The 20,015-nt window shown below is 33.1% G+C and overlaps 1 pseudogene; it reads left to right on the forward strand.

Moving 5' to 3' along the window:
- Positions 1–3,957: 3,957 nt before the first annotated feature.
- LOC107676369 (kynurenine 3-monooxygenase-like) lies at positions 3,958–18,193 on the forward strand (annotated as a pseudogene).
- The last annotated feature ends 1,822 nt before the right edge of the window (positions 18,194–20,015 follow it).

The following is a 20,015-nucleotide window of genomic DNA, read 5'->3' on the forward strand; positions in this document are numbered from 1 at the left end:
AAAATGACTACATGTGACCTTACATGTTCGAGTCTCTATTGCTATATTTTATCAACTATATAAACAAACTTCACAAGTTTCACTTGTGACTGCACTGACAGAGCAAGATCATTTCTTTTCTTTGTCCTCGTTCATGGACAAGTACTTTCTTCAGTTTAAATGCGTTTAAATTCCTCACATTCTTCAATCCCTTAAAGGGATAGTTCACCTTCTGCTGGTCCCCATTGACTTGCATAGTGTGTTTTTTTCCATACTATAGAAGTCAATGGGGACCAGCAACCGAAGGTGAACTATCCCTTTAACCTTTAGCAAAAGAGTTTTGAATCTCTCGAGAAGTGAATCACCCTTGCTGTTTTGGCTGTTCGCCACTGATGTCACACATTCATGTGCACGTGCTTCACAAACTCATCAAAGCCTGAGTTGACAAAGAAAGTTGATGATCAGCATCATACCAACAAAGCCAGATTGGAGTGGTTTGGTTTTGTCAACTCGAAACTAATCCTGTAACTCTAAATTTGTTCAACTACCATCATGGCACAGGCTCTCGGTGTTAAGAGATTTTCGATTTCAGTGGGCGGAGAATACATAAATATTCATGAGATTTGTGCAGTCGTCCCTGACTAAATGATTGCAGACATTCACTTTGTTTAATGTTAGGATAAAGCACAGCAAACTTCAGCTAGTTGTGCACACTGATTTCAGTTTGTTGTGCCTTTGTGTTATACCTTTGTACCTTTACCATTTGTTGAATGAACTTGTATAAATGTATCTGTGAACTAATCATTTTTTGATACTGGTGTGATGAGCCATGTTAACTTGTCCTTTTCCGAGTCAGAATTTTCTCCATGTTTTCTGGCTGTGCTGTTTGGTTTAACTATTATAAAGTCATACACTGCTGAAAAACATGTTGCTGAAATGTCTTTTTTCATGTTTCCAATATAAAAATATTTAAACAATTTTACAAACAAATATACATTCACAAATTATAACAAGCTTTAATGATTTGCACAGTGAACCCAAAATTCCCAGAACATCTGAATGATTATAGCTAAATAATCCAATAGCGATTTCCAATAGCAGAGCAAATATAAAATATTCTAAAATACATGAACCTACTACCATTTCAATTATTTATTGCTATGCTCTTCTGTTACTTTATTAAACTTATGGCTTAATAAATATTTTGCAACCTACACTGATGTTATTCTCTGCCATCTGTTCTTTGACCATGCTTGCACTGTGTAGGCTACCTCATCATTTTTACAAATGCGTGATCTATTTTGATGCACAACAAAACTCATTCAACATTATAAGTCATAAAGTTTCATAAACATCTGCTCTTAAAGGCAGGGTGGGTGATTTGGTTCAAAAACATTTTTGTTATGCTGGTTGAAAGTCTCTTCACATCCTGATAGCAATCATCATAAGTGGTCTAACTGTATTTATATGTATTTATATTTTCTGTGGAAGAAGACATAAGACCATAAAATATTCGTCCAATCATATCCCTCGGTCCGAGGGCTAGGCTATAGGCTGTCCTACCTGCCTGTCAACGTATGTATTTGCATACCTCGGTGCACCCTTATTAATATTATGCGTTGTGTACTGTAAAGTTTTCTCACCGTTGAATGAGACACGAGGTAATCTGACAGCGTTGCATTCAAACCTCCACAAACGCCGTCTCTCATCGTGTCGCTGGTTAGCCTCTGTGCGCGTTCATGTGTTTTGGAGGAGGCCTGGCTTTGGAGAGTGATTTGCAGGGAGAGTGGGATCTTATGCTTTCAAAGCTAACCTCTCCGAAATCGCCTACCCTACCTTTAATTGGGCTTCAATTACTTTTGACTTGAAATCTTGAAAAACAAAACTTTCTATGTTAAAACATTTATGAAATGGCCTGGAATAAAATTGGATCATGGCCAAGGTGGTGAAATTAATACATATAAAATGTTTTTAAAAGTAAAAAATAAACATTTTGCACAAAGTATTAAATGTTTCTTGTAATCAGACTACTTTTTGATTACTTTTAGATTACTTTTGACCTACAGTAACTTGTTTATCACATTGATTTAAATAGGATAATCTTGTACCATATCCATATAAAAATGCAAAGAAAAAGAAAATATATTCCATTTGTTGTTACTGACTTAAACATTACATTACATTATCAAGGTTTCCCAAACTGGGGTTCATAAAGGTACTGCAAGGGGTTTGTGAGTTTAATGAAAAGCAAGCAAATAATTAATTAAATCATAAAAATGTAAAATTGAAACAAATTTATTTTTGAAATAAATGTTATTATTGGATTTTTTTTTTCATTTTTAAAATAACATCAATCAAAATAAAACACTTACTAAATGTATTTTATTTGTTTACCTGCATGTCATGTGACCATTAACCGTGAACATGCAAATGTGATATTTAATTATTAAAATATTTATTTTAAAAGCTCAGGGGTACTTCAAGTAATTATATTAAGTGAAAGAGGTTCGGCTGACAAAAAATGTGGGAATGCTTGTATTATTTACATGTAAATAAGAAATAAAGTGAATTTGTGCATTTTAATGTGTTTGAAAGACAAGCCTTCAAAGACAAAGTAATACATGGTTAAATAACCCTATGTTCATTCAAATGTGTGAATATCCACAAAACTGGAAGACTTTCTGAATGTACTGTCTATAAGCGGTAGGATATTTTAGAAAGGACAATTTAAAAAGGTGAAAAAAAAAAAGAATTAGGGAGAATCAATAAATTATAAATACTTTATTGCTATTGCATGAATAATATGTAATCATCTAATCAATAAAAAAGTAACTGTAGTCTGATTCCGAGTATTTTAAAATGTAATTTAATCTAATTGCAAGTATAGGCAAATTTTTGGAATCTGATTACGTAATCCAGATTACATGTAATCAATTACTACCCAGCTCTGTATATATATATATATATATATATATATATAAGTCTCTTCACATCCTGATAGCAATCATCATAAGTGGTCTAACTGTATTTATATGTATTTATATTTTCTGTGGAAGAAGACATAAGACCATAAAATATTCGTCCAATCATATCCCTCGGTCCGAGGGCTAGGCTATAGGCTGTCCTACCTGCCTGTCAACGTATGTATTTGCATACCTCGGTGCACCCTTATTAATATTATGCGTTGTGTACTGTAAAGTTTTCTCACCGTTGAATGAGACACGAGGTAATCTGACAGCGTTGCATTCAAACCTCCACAAACGCCGTCTCTCATCGTGTCGCTGGTTAGCCTCTGTGCGCGTTCATGTGTTTTGGAGGAGGCCTGGCTTTGGAGAGTGATTTGCAGGGAGAGTGGGATCTTATGCTTTCAAAGCTAACCTCTCCGAAATCGCCTACCCTACCTTTAATTGGGCTTCAATTACTTTTGACTTGAAATCTTGAAAAACAAAACTTTCTATGTTAAAACATTTATGAAATGGCCTGGAATAAAATATATATATATATATATATATATGTATATCACTCCGCTTCCTGTATTTTCTCTGATTCTCTCACAGCCAGTGTAATGGCAGGCGCCCAAATCCACTATGATTTTGAAAATAATAGGCCTACTGTTTTTGTGTCACGGAATGATGCAGTTTTAAGAGTGAGAATGTGCTTGTTTAGACTTCAAATATGCGGTTTGTTAATAAAGATAATGTCTATTTGAAAATTTGCTTTACGTTTTCGGAGATGCGAGCTCCAGGGCGTCAGAGCAACCTCACCTCGGCCAGATCTTCTGGAATTTGCCACTGACTCTGATGTCTCATCAGTGGTTAAACTTGAGATATAATTTGTTTTGTGTAAATCTCACGGGACCTCTCCGAAATCGCCTACCCTACCTTTAATTGGGCTTCAATTACTTTTGACTTGAAATCTTGAAAAACAAAACTTTCTATGTTAAAACATTTATGAAATGGCCTGGAATAAAATTGGATCATGGCCAAGGTGGTGAAATTAATACATATAAAATGTTTTTAAAAGTAAAAAATAAACATTTTGCACAAAGTATTAAATGTTTCTTGTAAAAGTTACTGTTTGTGACAGCACTTAATCATATTATTTCTAATGTAATGTTTATCAACTGGTATTGAATAGCTTACAGTATGGTTGTACTCAAAAAACAAGGCCAGTGCGGTTTGTTAATAAAGATAATGTCTATTTGAAAATTTGCTTTACGTTTTCGGAGATGCGAGCTCCAGGGCGTCAGAGCAACCTCACCTCGGCCAGATCTTCTGGAATTTGCCACTGACTCTGATGTCTCATCAGTGGTTAAACTTGAGATATAATTTGTTTTGTGTAAATCTCACGGGTAGTCTTTGGTTTCATTCATCTATTATTTGTTCCAGAGTGAATAGTTTTGGTTGAGGCAAAATCTCATCACGTTATATTTTATGTAACTTCAGGGCTGCTGCTGGCCAAATGGGTGCCCTAAGCAGAATTGTATTGTTGTGCCCCCTCCTCAAATATTATGGATGTAAAAACAAAACAAAAAAAAACACCTACTATAGGGGTCAAAATAGAACTTTAATGAAATATAAAAGTAAATAAATAAATAACTTGTAATTATGTTGTATTATTTACAAATTACAATTGTAGCTCTAGACAGTTACCTATGGCTATTATTTTATTAATACAGTTGTCTGATTGATTTTATAGTCATTAAGCATTCAGAAATCACGCAAAAGAAAACTAAGCAGTTTTACTACGATAAAACCATGGTTATTTTTTTGTAAAGGTTGTGATGTCCACATGTTTTTTTTTTTGAAGAAATTATTGAGGCTGTCGCATTTCTTTGCAAAAAGGTGGCCAAAAATGAAAGATTAAGTGGATATTTTAATTAAATGCTTAGTCAATATTAAAGTACTTGATTGTCCTGTAAGTGTAAGCAGCAGTTACCAGGCCTTTGGCTCCCTTTGCAAGCATTTGTAATAATATGTAATGCACATAAATTGTTTACTTTGTATTACATTATGTATTTAACAGTGTTATTCAATGAATCCATGCACTTAATTATTAATTAACCAATCATTATTGCCTCATTGTTTTATATAATGCATTTTAAGTCATTTTAAAGGCTGTTGTTGGCTTAGGTCTGATTTTAAAACCACAAAAAATATTATCTTAATACTTCTTTGTAAACTATTATTTGAAGTAACAAAACCATGGTTAAATTGTGGTTACCATGAACCATGATTTTTGGTTTTATTCGTAAAACCATGCTATTTTTTGTAAGGGAACATGGAAAGTCAGAGAGAATATTAGATGCGTTGTTGGTAAATTATCACCGACATTAAAAAACACGTTATTAACGTCAACAGCCAAAAAAGATTCACAGGATTATGAATGTAGGCTACCTGAAAGTGATGCACGGGCTTCATCTTTTTTTCTTATTCTTTTCTCGGCGCCGGATCGCTGATGTCTTTTCACAGCATAGTTGTTCATCAGTTATGATCATATGCATTCAGCCGCAAGCATGAGGTGTTTCCTATTAAAAAACAAAAGGACAATTATATTAAAATGTAACCAATGTTCATCACAATAATTAAGAGATGGTAATTCTACTGTAACTCACATGAGAAGAATGTTAATGATTGACAAAGTGGTTATGAAACTCTGTAAATGTTCCATTAGCCTATAGATGTGATGAAATGATCATCCTGAAAGACGAATGACACCAAAACTGGACTTTAGTAAAATGTAGTCTTTATAGTTATATTCTAGTGTACTCTGACAAGCTGACACAATTAATTTAAAATGTATATTTCTGTTATGCACAATTCATGGCTTTCATCAAAGCTCAGAATATAATATTCATGAATGAATCCAGAGTTATGATGTGTTTATGTTTTCATCAAGTGTCTTTATGAGTTTATAGTTGCATAACTTTAAGGTAAATGTTTCCTCCTTTAATGGTTTGATCTTCTGATCTCATGTTTAAGGGAGTGACATAAAAAAGATTGATGATAAAATATGATCAATAATATTGCACTTGTCACAAATCACAAGAATATTGTTTGTCTGTATATAATATATGTGTCACAGTCTTCTTGTCATATTCCCTGTTTTACGCATTTTCCCCTCATCTCTCTAACTTGTCATTGTTAATTATCTTGTTAGTCCTGTCTTATTTAAACCCTGTGTTTGCTCCCAGTGTTTGTCCGGTCTTGTCTATGTTTAATGTGGATAACGTGGATTGTACCCTGATCGTTGGTTTATTAAATATTATTGAACTCTTCTTCTTCTTCGTCGTCTTTATTGGATTGCTACACGCACCACGCATGGCAATATGGTTGGTTTAGACCTGTGCTGGTCAGCAAGTGTCTATGCTGGGTAAAGCATGAGAAAAGTCAGCAGTACCTATTTATACATTTTAAATAAAATTATTAAAGTAAATGCATCAAAGTCTTCATTTCTACATTATATATTTAATCCCTCTTTCTTTAAGATGCTTAAAAAAGTTTATAGTTAAGTATAAGTTAATAAGGAAAAAAAAATAGGTAATTGCAAGCTTTTCAGAAGCTCGAAAATCTGATGTAATTTTTAACACTTATACAAATATGTACTGCGACTGAATCATTGCACATTTGGTATCATATGATGGTGAATGATTACCATTTTCATGTATCATGATATGTAGTAGCTATTCACATTGAAGTATTTCAGTGCATTTACTGATATTATCATGGTACATATCAAAAAAAAAAAAAAAACATGGAATCAGTTTGTCATAAATAATCTATTTCTTGTTCTAAACCTGTCAATTTAGGTTGGATCATTGAACGCCTGCTTCCTTGCAAAACGAGGATTTGACGTTGCGGTCTATGAATCTCGAGAAAGTGAAGACATGAGCTATCTCTCACACCAGCATTAATCGACACTTTACTTTAAGGCTGTCATTCTGCATCTCAGTTATATCTCCACTTTTATTATTCGTACCTCATTCGGCAAAATCTTTAAGCACACTTATAATCTTTTAGACAATTATAGACCACCGCAATCTCATTTTTGTACAGATGTAGGGTTTCAAATGTCATCCTAACTTCAAATGCATTCCTAACCTCTTCATTTAAACTTTTATTCTTTTAGATATTCGGCAGGCAAAAGTCGTGAGGGGTCGAAGCATCAACTTGGCTCTGTCCCATAGGGGGCGCCAGACCTTGAAATATGTGGGAATGGAGGATAAGGTGGGTTTAGTCATTTACCTGTGTTTCTTGTGGGAGTTTCATGCACAGTTAAGTGTTTGTAGGGTTAATTTATTCTGATTTTACATACATTTGTGTCCTCTTTAAAAAAGAGCTGTTTATAGTTGCTGAAACCATCATATTCAACATTTTCTCAGACACTAGGCACTTTTCATTTGAATTAATAATGCATAGCACAGTGTTTTGAATAAGTAGTAAGCAGCCATTAGCAGATGCGTTGATCATGCAGCAGCTTACAGTATCGTACACTTATTAAACAGACAATCCCCCTGCAGCTGGGTTCATTATTTAGCATTTTTCTATCAAGATTGATGGTTTTAGAAGCAATATTAGCTTGCAATTGCTTTTTCACTAAGAACTTGGCAACTGGTATACAGTATTTTCTATGACAACTCATGAATTCGGTGATGGCTGAGCTAGTCTCAGGCTTTTCCACTGAGGGAAGTGTTGAAAGTAACATGAGGAAGTGTGACCATGTGAAACTAGGTCAAATGCTACTTACACTCAGTACATACATGGTCAAACTTAGAGTCATTATAGGAAGTATTGCATTTTATAGTGAGCACACAGAGTCCCGTGTCTCTGTGATTTGGTTATTTTACACTTGTGCAACTTTTCAGCTCGACAGAGCCAGGAATGCCAGATCAGGAATACCGTATGAACTCAACCCTGGGTTAACACGAATTTTCATATCGGATAGAGTGCGACAGTCAGTCTGAAGCTTTAGAGGCATTAGGTTAGATGGATGGAGCTGCTGTGAGCCCTTGTATTTAAAATACGTAATGAGATTTACCCAAGTAGGACATCTGCCTGGATCAACATCCTTTGTTGGTCCTGCAACAACATTCCCATCAACCCAGATCATTCCCAAATTAGATTTTATGGTTAAGTCTAGCATTTTGTTAAGGGGCTTCAACCACATTTTAATCATTTTTTCTTCATTGCCTTCTCTTCTGGCTTTAGTTCCAAGTATTGTACTACAATGACTTGAATAATATATACTATTAAATATAAATTATATTATTTTATTTGATCCTTTATTCAGCTAGGATGTATTGAATTAATTAAAAGACTTTTACAAAATTTGTATTTCAAATAAATACTGTTCTTTTGAACTTTTCCTGAAAGAATCCTGAAAAAAATGCATCATGTTTTGCACAAAAATATTAAGCAGCAATATGTTGTCAACATAATAATAATAAATATTACTTGAGCTGCAAATCAGTGTATTAGAATGATTTCTGAAGGATCATGTGACACTGAAGACTGGAGTAATGATGCTGAAAATTCAGCTTTGCCATCACAGGAATAAATTACATATGAAAATACATTAATATAGAGTTCAGATATTTAAAATTGCAGTAATATTTAACAATATTACTGTTTTGATCAAATAAATGCTGCCTTGGTAAGCATAAGAGAACATTACTGACCCCAAACTTTTGAACGGTAGTGCATTACATCAATGAAACTGTATAGTATGTGTAAATATTGTTCCCACTACCAGTCATATCTGTTTTTTCTTGTAGATAGTCTCTAAAGGCATTCCAATGCATGCCCGTATGATCCATAATGTGAATGGAAAATGCTCTCCAATACCCTATGGCAAGAAGGGACAGGTAACAATAACTATTTTCTGATCTACACGTTCATATTCACACAAATATAGTAACTTCAAATTGTTATCCTCTGGATCCTTCCCACAGCAGTTCAGAAATGCTCAGTCACATGACAGGTTGTAGTAAAGTTGTTGCACATTTACAGGGTTGTTCACCCCCTAGTTGAGAACATTTACATCAGACATACATTAAAAAAAAAGTTATAAAGTTATAGGTAAATCATTTGAATAATTATGTATTTTTAGGGTCTGTGTATGTCATCAGAATATCATTGAAATGTATGAAAATAGCTTATAAAATAGTAAGTGATAATTTCATTATTATTTATTTACACATTTATCACATGGAAAATTAAAAAAAGGGGTATATAATTTGAATCATTTTGCATATTAATACATTTGCATTTTGGGCAGATCATCATAATATAATTGAAATTTATGAACAAAAAAACGAATAAAAAAAGTAAGAGGTATATGATTTGAATAATTTAGCATATTTAATACATTTGCATTTTCGAGCCTGGATAGGTCATCATATTATTTACTGTTGTACAAAACAAAGCTGGTCCTGAAGCAAAGCTGTTAAGAACCACTGACACAACTAAATATCCTGTTGGGAAATATTTCCCAGCCTGGAAAAGGGTTGTGAGACACTGTTTCATGTTATCTTTGCTACAAAAAGCCCTTAAATATGCTTTGAAACCAGCTGAGATGAAAAGCTCAGGTCTCTCTGGCCCAGTTTGTGTGTTAATTTTGTCCCTCGTGAGGTTTGCGGGGATTATGTTAACTGGAAATCAGCAGATGGACAGAAATAGAACTGCTTTTAAACCATTAGTTTATTAATACTGCTATGTAATCCCCTCACAAAACACACTCACTGCTGCAAACAGTGTTTGTCAAGGTGCTTTTAAACAGTTAAGACATCTAAGCTGTAGATTATAGTGCCTTTCAGGTGACTGAACTCCATGGCTGTCATAAATCCATCATTTCAGGTTTAAAATATTCCAGATAATCCAGAACATGCATAATAGAGATTAAAGTTGTCATTCCCCCGGTTGACTGACTCTAACCTGGATGTTCCCTAAACATGGCTGTTCTTTCTGTTGTAGTACATCCTCTCTGTGGACAGAGCCAACCTCAACAAGGAGCTGCTAACAGGTAACAGTTCTGTCATGACAACTCTCGGAGGGATTGGCATGGTAATGTACATGACAATGTTAATGTATTTGTTCTTGGCGGAATAGATCTGCTACCCTGCTGCTGCTGCGGCAGAGCAAGTACCGAGACTTGCTACTGCCAATACATCCACAACATGCTGCTGTGAGCATGTAAGGAATATTGCTGCTGCAAATATAACATACATGAAATAACCCCATAGCATACATGAATCACCTCATAGCAGACCTATACAGGTGGAGCTGGGGAAGGTGGAGGGTTTCTGAAGCAAGCGGCACTGCTACGGCAAGCTCTAGTCATATATGAATGAATGAATGAATGATCCATTTATATAGCGCTTTATTGTGTATTGCTGTACACCCAAAGCGCTTTACAATCACGAGGGGGGGTCTCTCCTCAACCACCACCAGTGTGCAGCAGCCACCTGGATGATGCGACGGCAGCCACAGGACAACGGCGCCAGTGCACTCACCACACACCAGCTACAGGTGGAGAGGAGAGAGATGGAGATATTATATTTGAATGTTGAGCAGCGAGCTCATTGGCTACCAATACAGGAGAGAACCAATCAGCTGCGCCATGTGATAATGATGTCATTACGTCAGATTGAGTTAGACCCATCGGACTGCGCCATCTAGAGTTTCATGCCAGAACTCTGTATTTCATTTAACCAACTTCATTTCAAAAAAGATTTTAAACACTGAATGTGCCACTTTATACCTTATGTATGGTACCTTATGTCCCTTTTTTAAATTACCGATTGGGTTCTTTTGAAGATAAAACCCTACGTCCCTATTTTGCATATAATCCCAAATATCTTTCTTTTCAAGTCCTCTCTTCATTCGCCCACTTTTTGGGATCTGATCAATCACTAATGGATAAAATCAAGTCCTGGCCTGTTAGTTATTTATTTATTATTTATTTTTTATTATTTTAATAACAAGTTTAAATTTACACTACTGTTGAAAAGTTTTGTGGTCGGTATGATTTTTAAATGTTTTTGGAGAAGTCTCTTATGTTCACCTAGGCCACATTTATTTGATCTGAAATACAGTAAAAACTGTAATATTGTGAAATATTTTTACAATGTACAATTTTTTTTTCTATTTGAATATATTTTGAAATTAAATTTATTCCTGTGATGGCAAAGCTGAAAACAGTTGTGCTACTTAATATTTCTATGGAAACCCAGATAAATTTTTTTGAGATTCTTCAATGAATAGATCATTCAAAAGAACAACATTTATTTTAAATGTACATTTTTTTGTAAAAATGTAAAAGTTAAGAAAAACTTAATAATGACTAAAAGTTAGTAAATTTAAGTAGTACTGTGTTGTTTTTTTCAAGAAAAACATTTCAATTACATATTACTAAGTGTTACATTAAGTATGTGAATTGGGATGCGGTCAAAGTCTTTGTACATTTAAGCCTGTTTGAATCTTACTGCTTTTATTTACTGAATAAACATGCAGAATTGAACTGATTTCTTGCAGCGGCAGATGCATATCCAAAACTACACTGAACTTTAATCACAAGCTACAGGACTGGAGTCCAAAAACGGGAACAATGACCTTCACTGGGTAAACAGCGATCACATTCTGTCTTTCTGTCTCAGAAAAATAATACCAAGATATTTTTTAAAATACCTACATGTAACCTTTAACATGTAAAGGAAAAGTCACCAAAAAAAAAAAAAAGATTCTGTTATTATTAGTTATGAAGTACTAAACTAAACTAAATAAACAAAATAATATATAGAGAGTTTTTATTCATTTCTATGTATTAGTTTTAGTATATATCTTGAAATATATTGACTGCCCGAGAGGGTCACATGATCACAAGAGTTTGTAAATTCACTTCAGTCTATGGATATGCAGTGTGTGAATTAGACATATTTCAGTACAGAAGCAAATGAGATTTCGTCTCTTAACAGACCTGATGGCCAGAAGAAGGAGATGCAGGCTGAACTGATCGTAGGCTGTGATGGAGCTTTCTCTGCCGTCAGGAAGCATTTCCTGCGGCAAAGTCGTTTCAATTACAGCCAGACGTACTGTACATTCCCCACGGGTACATGGAGCTCACCATGCCTCCTAAAGACGGAGATGTAAGTGTCACTGCAATGTTATCTGGCAGTCTTCCTTACACATCTGCCCACATCTCGTTCTCTCTGTGTCCTCTAAGTTTGCAGTGGAGCCCAGTTATTTGCACATTTGGCCCAGAAACACTTTCATGATGATTGCCCTGCCCAACTTGGTAAGGTCATGTAATCATTTTCTTTGTCTTTTACTCTGTTATATTGCTATTTTTTATTTACATTATTATTGTTTTTTTTAAATTTGTTTTGTGATTTATTATAAATGTTATTATTATAAAATATTAAAGAATATTTTATTATTTTACAATTTACCTTTTTTTTTACTTTTTAAAAATCTATTTAGTGTTATTATTATGATTAAAATGATGATGATGATTATTATTATTATTATTATTAAATAATAAATAATATTTGTAGGGCTGTCAAATCGATTAATTGCGATTAATCGCATCCAAAATAAAAGTTTGTGTTTACATAATATATATGTGTGTGTGTATATATATATATACAGACCTAAATAAAAAGTTTTCAAGTTTTAGTTTTTTTAATCATTATTATTGTTGCTTATTATTATTCATAATAGTATTCTGTGATTAACCATTCATAATTTTTTTAATTATTATTATTTAATAATATTTGATCATTTATTACATTTTTGTGATTATCTGTTAATTAGTTTTTGGTCATTATTATTATTTTCTTATTTATTAAAGTTTTTGTAATTGACCATTCATTATTTTTTGTGATGATGAGGATGAAGATGATGATGATTATGATTATTATTTCTAATGTGGTTTTCCATCACAAATACAGAGTCTCACAAAGTCTCAGAGTCTCTTTACTAGTACTCTCCAAATTTCCAGAGAAAATATTACTAGCCTGTCTGCATTTTTTTAATCATATATTCAGGGTTTTTAGAATTACTGTTTGATGACAATGGTTTATGAATAATTCAAATAATTTGGCCTCCAGAAGTGTTTTGAATGTACATTATAATCTTTTGCTTTGGTTATGTTGTGGTTTCCTTGCGTAAAATCATGTTCCTTTTGATTTTCGATTTTTAAGGTCAGGACGTTCACATGTACACTCTTCATGCCCTTTGAAGAATTCGAGAAGATCCGCAGCGGTGACGAGGTCATCCGTTTCTTCCAGAAATACTTTCCTGACTCTGTACCTCTAATAGGAGTGTGAGTACTCTCTTTCACACTCTTTCTGCTTCATGCTTCTCTCAGGTCTGAAGTACATCTTAGTGAGGTGTGAAACCGCAGTCTAACAGACAGTGGGCGGGTTTTTTAATATGAATGCTGCAGGTAATGAGGAGATACAGTACTGAGATGACGGGGTGAAGACAGAGTGATTTCAAACCTCACAGAACTGTAAATAAGTTTCAGACAGCTCAATGTACAGTTCAGCATTCGAGAATCAACTGAAGATGTTCTCATTTTGCTCAAGATTTACATTTAGTTGTAAAAATGATTCAACTGTCTACGTTACAAATATATGAGCACTGAAAGATCCAACAGAAATATGTGATTTTGCAATACACAACCATGCGAAAGTTTGATAAGAAATCTCTTGTGCTCACAAAGGCTGCATTTATTTGACCAAAAACACAGTAAAAACTGCAATATTATGATATATTATTGCAATTTAAAATAACTGTTTTCTATTTGAATATATTTTAAAATAATTAAAAAATTATATTTATTCCTGTGAACAAAGCTGAATTTTCAGCATCATTACTCCAGTCTTCAGTGTCACATGATCCTTCTAATATGCTGATTTACTGCTCAAGAAACATTTATTATTATTATTTTCAAAGTTGTAAACAGTTGCGCTGTTTAATTTTTTTTTTTTTTTGTGGAAACCTGGATACAATTGTTTTCAGGATTCTTTTATTAATAGGAAGTTCAAAAGAACAAATAGAAATAGAAAATCTGAAATATAAATATTTTGTAACATCACTTTTTGCAACGATACTTTTGATGAATTTAATGCATCTTTGCCGAATAAAAGTGTTAATTTCTTTCAAAAAATTACTGACCCAAAACTTTGGATCTAGATGTATTGAATTATTCATATCAACAAAGTATACTTCATCCAGAAATTAAAATTCTGTCACCATACTTGCTCTTGTGTTAGTTTCTTCTGTGAAACAAAAAGGAGATATTAGGCATAATAAAAGTCTCAGTCACATTAGCTTTATGGTATCCCAATAAGATACAATCCAAAGTGAATGGTGACCAACACTCTCTTTTTGTGTTCCACATAATAAAAAAAGTCAAATGGGTTTGAAACAACAATTAGGGTGATATTTAATTACCTTTACCATCTTAATTTAACTCTGACCCTTATATAAAATATTCAGTTTCAGGCTTTCATAATATGTTGAATAACTAGTCAGTGTGCAAATGAATTGTACAGGTTATAATTTTCAAAATGTCGTTTTTATTTGAATTAACAGGAGGAGGCTTTGGAGGAGATTGCCCTATATTAAATGTCATAATTAACATAATTAAGCAGTGAGTCATTGTGCCACAGACAGAAGTGACAGTGTTATGCATGTATGTTATTGACTGAGTGTGTCTATGTGTCTGTGTTTTCTCAGTGAGGCTCTCAAACAGGATTTCTTCTGGCTCCCGGCTCAGGCCATGGTCAAGGCATGAATGCAGTAAGTGGGGGTGGTGAGGATATTCATTCTCATCAACCTGCTTCAGTTTTTTCAATATGTCTCCAGCTGTAATTGCTCCCAATGAGGTCAACAGAACCTGAACATCAGCTGAAATGCAATCAGCAGTATACAGAAATATTCCAGTAGCTCTGAAGCATGTAAGCATCTTTGTACTGAATAAAAGCTTGGCCAGAATATGGACCAGTGTTATTTTCGTATCATTGGGATACTATTAGTAGTTTTAATTAGTTTTTATTGCTATATTTTCTGTTTTAAATTTTTGTTAAGGTTTTAGAAATATTGTGCATTTTTGTCATTTTTAAAATGTTTTTAATATTTTTATTAATATTTGTATTTTTTTTTGTTTAGTTATTTGTTTTTAGTTTTAGTTATTTTATTCAAACTAAATGAAAATAAGTAATGTTTCCATGGCTACTACTTGACATAATTAAGTTTAAATTTATTTAATATTTTAGTTCAGCTAACATTTATTATTTCAAGTAACAATTTTTTTTTTAATTGTTTTAGTTAACTATAATAACCCTGATATGGACCTTATTTTAAAAATTGTGTGCTTGTAAATGTAGTCATTGATGGTCTTGCAGAGTGAAATGTTTAGAACAAGTGGAAGAATATTAATAACCAATAAATGTGTTTTGTTTTAAACATGCGAGTGTTTCAACTGAAAGCCCATAAAGCTCATTTTTTATTTTGATTCACAGGGCTTTGAGGATTGTTTAGTTTTTGATGAGATTATGGACCAGTTTAATGGAAACCTTGGTAAGAAAGAAACTGCTTCACAAGAAAATTCAAGAGGAATTTATTATTTAAATTATGTAAAATTCATAATTAAATGCATGTAAAAACAAGATAATTAAAAATAAATATAAATATAATTAAATAAATTAAATTAAATTAAATAATAAATATAAATATAAATGAATTTTAATTTCTCCAAAAAAAAAAAAAATTATAAAATAAAATAAAAAAAGTAATAAATTGATCAAAAGCGCATCCATCTTTTAAATGTACATATACTTGTTTGAAATATTTCATCCCAGAGTAACATCACAGGATGATTGCTAATTAGCAGTATTGGTTAATAAAATCTAAGCGGGAACTAAGAGGTGCAAAATATTTGTTCTCAAATGTAATGAATTATTTTCATATACTCTGCTTGCAGCTGTTGTGCTCGAAGAATACACCAGAGTCCGTGTACCTGACGATCACGCCATAGCTGACCTGTCCATGTACAACTATGTAGAGGCAGGCCATCAACTCAATGTCTGCTGCATTACTGTATCTGAACACTAGCAGCTGTCACTTCCTGCAGTCACATGACTCTCCCACATCACCTGCAGCTACTGAGTTCATGTGTAGTTCATTTTACATTGTTGTTCATTGCTGTTCACATTGGAAAAATATATTCTGGCCAAAATATACTTCATATACACTACCGTGATATTTCGTTTTTTCAACATTTCTGAAAGAAGTCTCTTATGTTCACTCAGGCTGGATTTATTTGGTCAAAAATACAGTAAAAATATTGTGAAATATTATTACCATTTAAAATAACTGTTCTTATATTTTAAAATGTAATTTATTTCTTTGATGCAAATCTAAATTTTCAACACCATTACTCCAGTCTTCAGCGTCACGTGATCCTTCAGAAATCATTGCAATTTGCTGATTTGATGCTCCAGAAACATTTCAAGACATTTGTTATATCATCTTGGATAAATGCAAAATCTATATTTTAAAATATATTTGGAACAATGTAAATACATTTAGGGTGAAAGCATATAAAACATGCAAAAATACATGGGTAAATATAAGTAACTAAAATGTTACAATATATGTTATTATACCTATATATTGTGGACATTTTAGCACATTTTTAAAAAAATGTAATAAATAAATAAGATAGATCCTGATGGATGGTTGATAATAAGAGGAAATAATATTCCTGTAGCTCATCTTATTATCTCATATATATATGTGTGTATGTGTGTGTGTGTGTGTGTGTGTGTGTGTATATATATATATATATATATATATAGAGAGTAGAATAATATGCTCTATAATATGCAATATAATAGATACAATCTTGTGTTCTTGTACAGCTATAGTATTCATATCATTGACTGGTGAAACAGCCTTATCTTGAAGAGACCTTCAGATGGATAAAAGCGTCTGCAAAATGACTAAATGTAAATGTAGAGCGAACAACTTCAGGGTCGCGGGTTTTGTAGTTAAACAAGTTTGTTTATCAGAGCTGCCAATCAAAGCTGTCCTTGTTTTCTGTTCATTAAGTAGTATGCACACAGAACAAACACACACACTGACACAGTAGCAGTAATCAGTCTGACCAGCTGATCGCATGTGATATACAGCCTGCAGTGACACGGGTCAACCTCATTACTGATGGCAGGGTGAAAAATACAGACACACATTTATTTCCAAGAGGTTTAGGCCAGACCAAGAGCTAGACCATTAAATGCTGCTATTATGTGTTCTGAGTCGTAGATGAGAGCACACGTCAATTCCAGATATTTTCTGTTCCGAAAATACCTGGACAATATCCTTCACTTCATCATGCCTAAAACAATCATCCTGCTTTACACAATGGTAAGAGCCTTTTTGTGTTCTATCATCTTGTTTTTCGTTGTTCACTAATTCATATGCCTGATTACTTGCCTCTTAGTTCACATTCACCAGAACACGGTACCATGAAACGGTGAAGCACTGGCATTGGCAAAATAAGGTGAAGACAAAACCCGTATGTTTGAAAGTGCTTGAGAGCAACGTTTGGCTGATAAATGACCCGTACCAGTGTAAAATCAGGAACCATGAGAGGCTAAAAACAAAGTTTTTTAAAACGGCTCTTTCATTCTGAGCTATCAACAAAACATTATTTCACATGAAGATCCATTCGTCTTATGATCATAATAGCACATTTCAAACTGATGGTAGAAAAATAATTTTTACATTTTTTTTAAATTAAATTAGAAACTTCAAAATGTCCTGCTGTAGTTCAGGAACTAATCAAAGTGTGTTTCCAGCACTGAAACCAATGAGCTGATTGTAAAAAATAAGTAGTTGTCTTGCTGGTCTTTTGCAGGTGATCACTCGAGGTCTGTGGCTGTGTGGTGTTGTGTCGGCTGCAGGAGGGATGTATGTCTTGGTCAGATACTCTCACAAACTCCCCAGCATCTCTGCAGAGCACCTGTGGACCCGTATACTTGCCTTCTGAACTGTGCACAGGACATGCTATGTTGTTGTTTTAGTAGCCTTATCATGCTATTGCCTTGTCAAAGGACGAACTACCAAAGATGTTTCATGGCTCTGTACTATACCAAAACTGAAGTCTTGTTCAATACAAGTTAAGCTCTGCATTTTGTGGCATGGTGTTGATTAGCACAAAAAAAAAAAAAAAATTGCATTCAAGGTGACATTTTACCAGCTCATGCATTCAAGCACCATGCTCTACTACACTGAAAAAAATGTTTAATTCATCCAATTAAAAAAAATTAGGGTAATGATTCACATCTATATTTTTTAACTTGAGCCAATTAAAAATAAATAACTTGCCCTAATTGGATGAATGAAAATTTTTTTTCAGTGTACTTGAGTTACAGGAATGACAACTTGTTTGAATTATTCTGTAAAAACATTTAGTATTTGAGTTCTAAAAGTTGTCTAAATTGTCTTTCTTTTCTTTTTTTAAGTGGGAATACTTCTCGAAGTATTTTGAAACATTTATACAATTTAACGTTTATTTGCTGGTTCTGTGTACTTCCATTTTGAGTGGAGATTATTCTGTATTTTGTGTGATAATCAAATGTCTCATGCTCTTTATCTTGTGTTGAATCCAGAACATTATCTTGAGCTTCAAATTTTTGTAGAAAGGGAGAAAGAAAGAAAGGATATATAATATAATTAAGTATATATAAGTACAATTCTGTTTAAGTTATAATTCAGGTATGCTTTTACTTTATATATACAGCACATATGTGTGGGTGTTGTGATCTCGAAGCACATACAGATTTATATAATTTCTTTGTTTTTAATTATTTTAAAAAGTCATGCTGATCACTGTCTGTTCTTGGAGTTAAATGTGACTGAATAAAACCATTTGTTCATTGAGTCATGCATGAACTTTTCTGCTTCATGGGTCTGTTCCAATCTTCTTTAGTGTTCTCTGCTTTATCTTAGCTATTAGTTTTATTTAGTTTCCCTTTATGTTGTCTTTATTATTTGCTTGTAGCCTTTACTTTTACTAGTTATTTCCTAGCTATAGTTTTCTCTGTTTTGTTTTTTATTTACCTATACTCTAGTAGTTTTTCTAGTTATTGCTTAGCATTTGTTATCACCATCCATCTTGTGTTGTGTCTCTTGTATGTTTTTGTCCTGTAGGCTGAGCTTCAGTTATCAGTCATTCAATTGCCATTTTCGAACATAAGTCAGAATGTCTTTTTTTTGTTGTATTTACATTTACATTTAGACATTTAGCAGACGCTTTTTATCCAAAGCGACTTACAAATGAGGACAATGGAAGCAATCAAAATCAACAAAAGAGCAATGATATGCAAGTGCTATAACAAGTCTCAGCTTAATGCAGTATTAATTAATATTCATTAATGTTAATCTTACTAACTTAATGTTAGTAAGTTTATTAAGTTAGCTTAATGTATTAAACACTTTCATGAAATTATAAACTATTTTTTTAAACCACCAAAGATGCAAAGACTGGTATTCAGCTTATGTTTTTGGTCATTATCCATTATCTGAATTTTATATTTAAAAAAATTGAGGTATCAGGGAATTAAAAAAAAAATAAAAAATTCTCTCAGACATGGAAAAATTTAATGGCAAGCGGTCGGAGTCACATTTACCGTTTTGGCGAATTTTCGCGGACGAAATCCAGTCATATCAATTTTAATCCACGCAATCAAGAATTTAGAAACAAAAAGCCAACAGAAAGCTATTTTGTGAGCTTGTGAGGCGTTTATACTATAACTATACATTTATATGATATACTAACTATACATTTATATCATATTTGAGACTAACCAGACAGACCAGGCTTAAAGGGGTCATATGATGCGATTTCAATTTTTCCTTTCTCTTTGGAGTGTTACAAGCTCTTGGTGCATAAGGAAGATCTGTAAAGTTGCAAAGACTAAAGTCTCAAATCCAAAGAGATATTCTTTATAAAAGTTAAGAGTCAGC

This window comes from Sinocyclocheilus anshuiensis, unplaced genomic scaffold (assembly GCF_001515605.1).
Source record: "Sinocyclocheilus anshuiensis isolate Anshui unplaced genomic scaffold, SAMN03320099.WGS_v1.1 scaffold961, whole genome shotgun sequence".
Taxonomy (NCBI): domain Eukaryota; kingdom Metazoa; phylum Chordata; class Actinopteri; order Cypriniformes; family Cyprinidae; genus Sinocyclocheilus; species Sinocyclocheilus anshuiensis.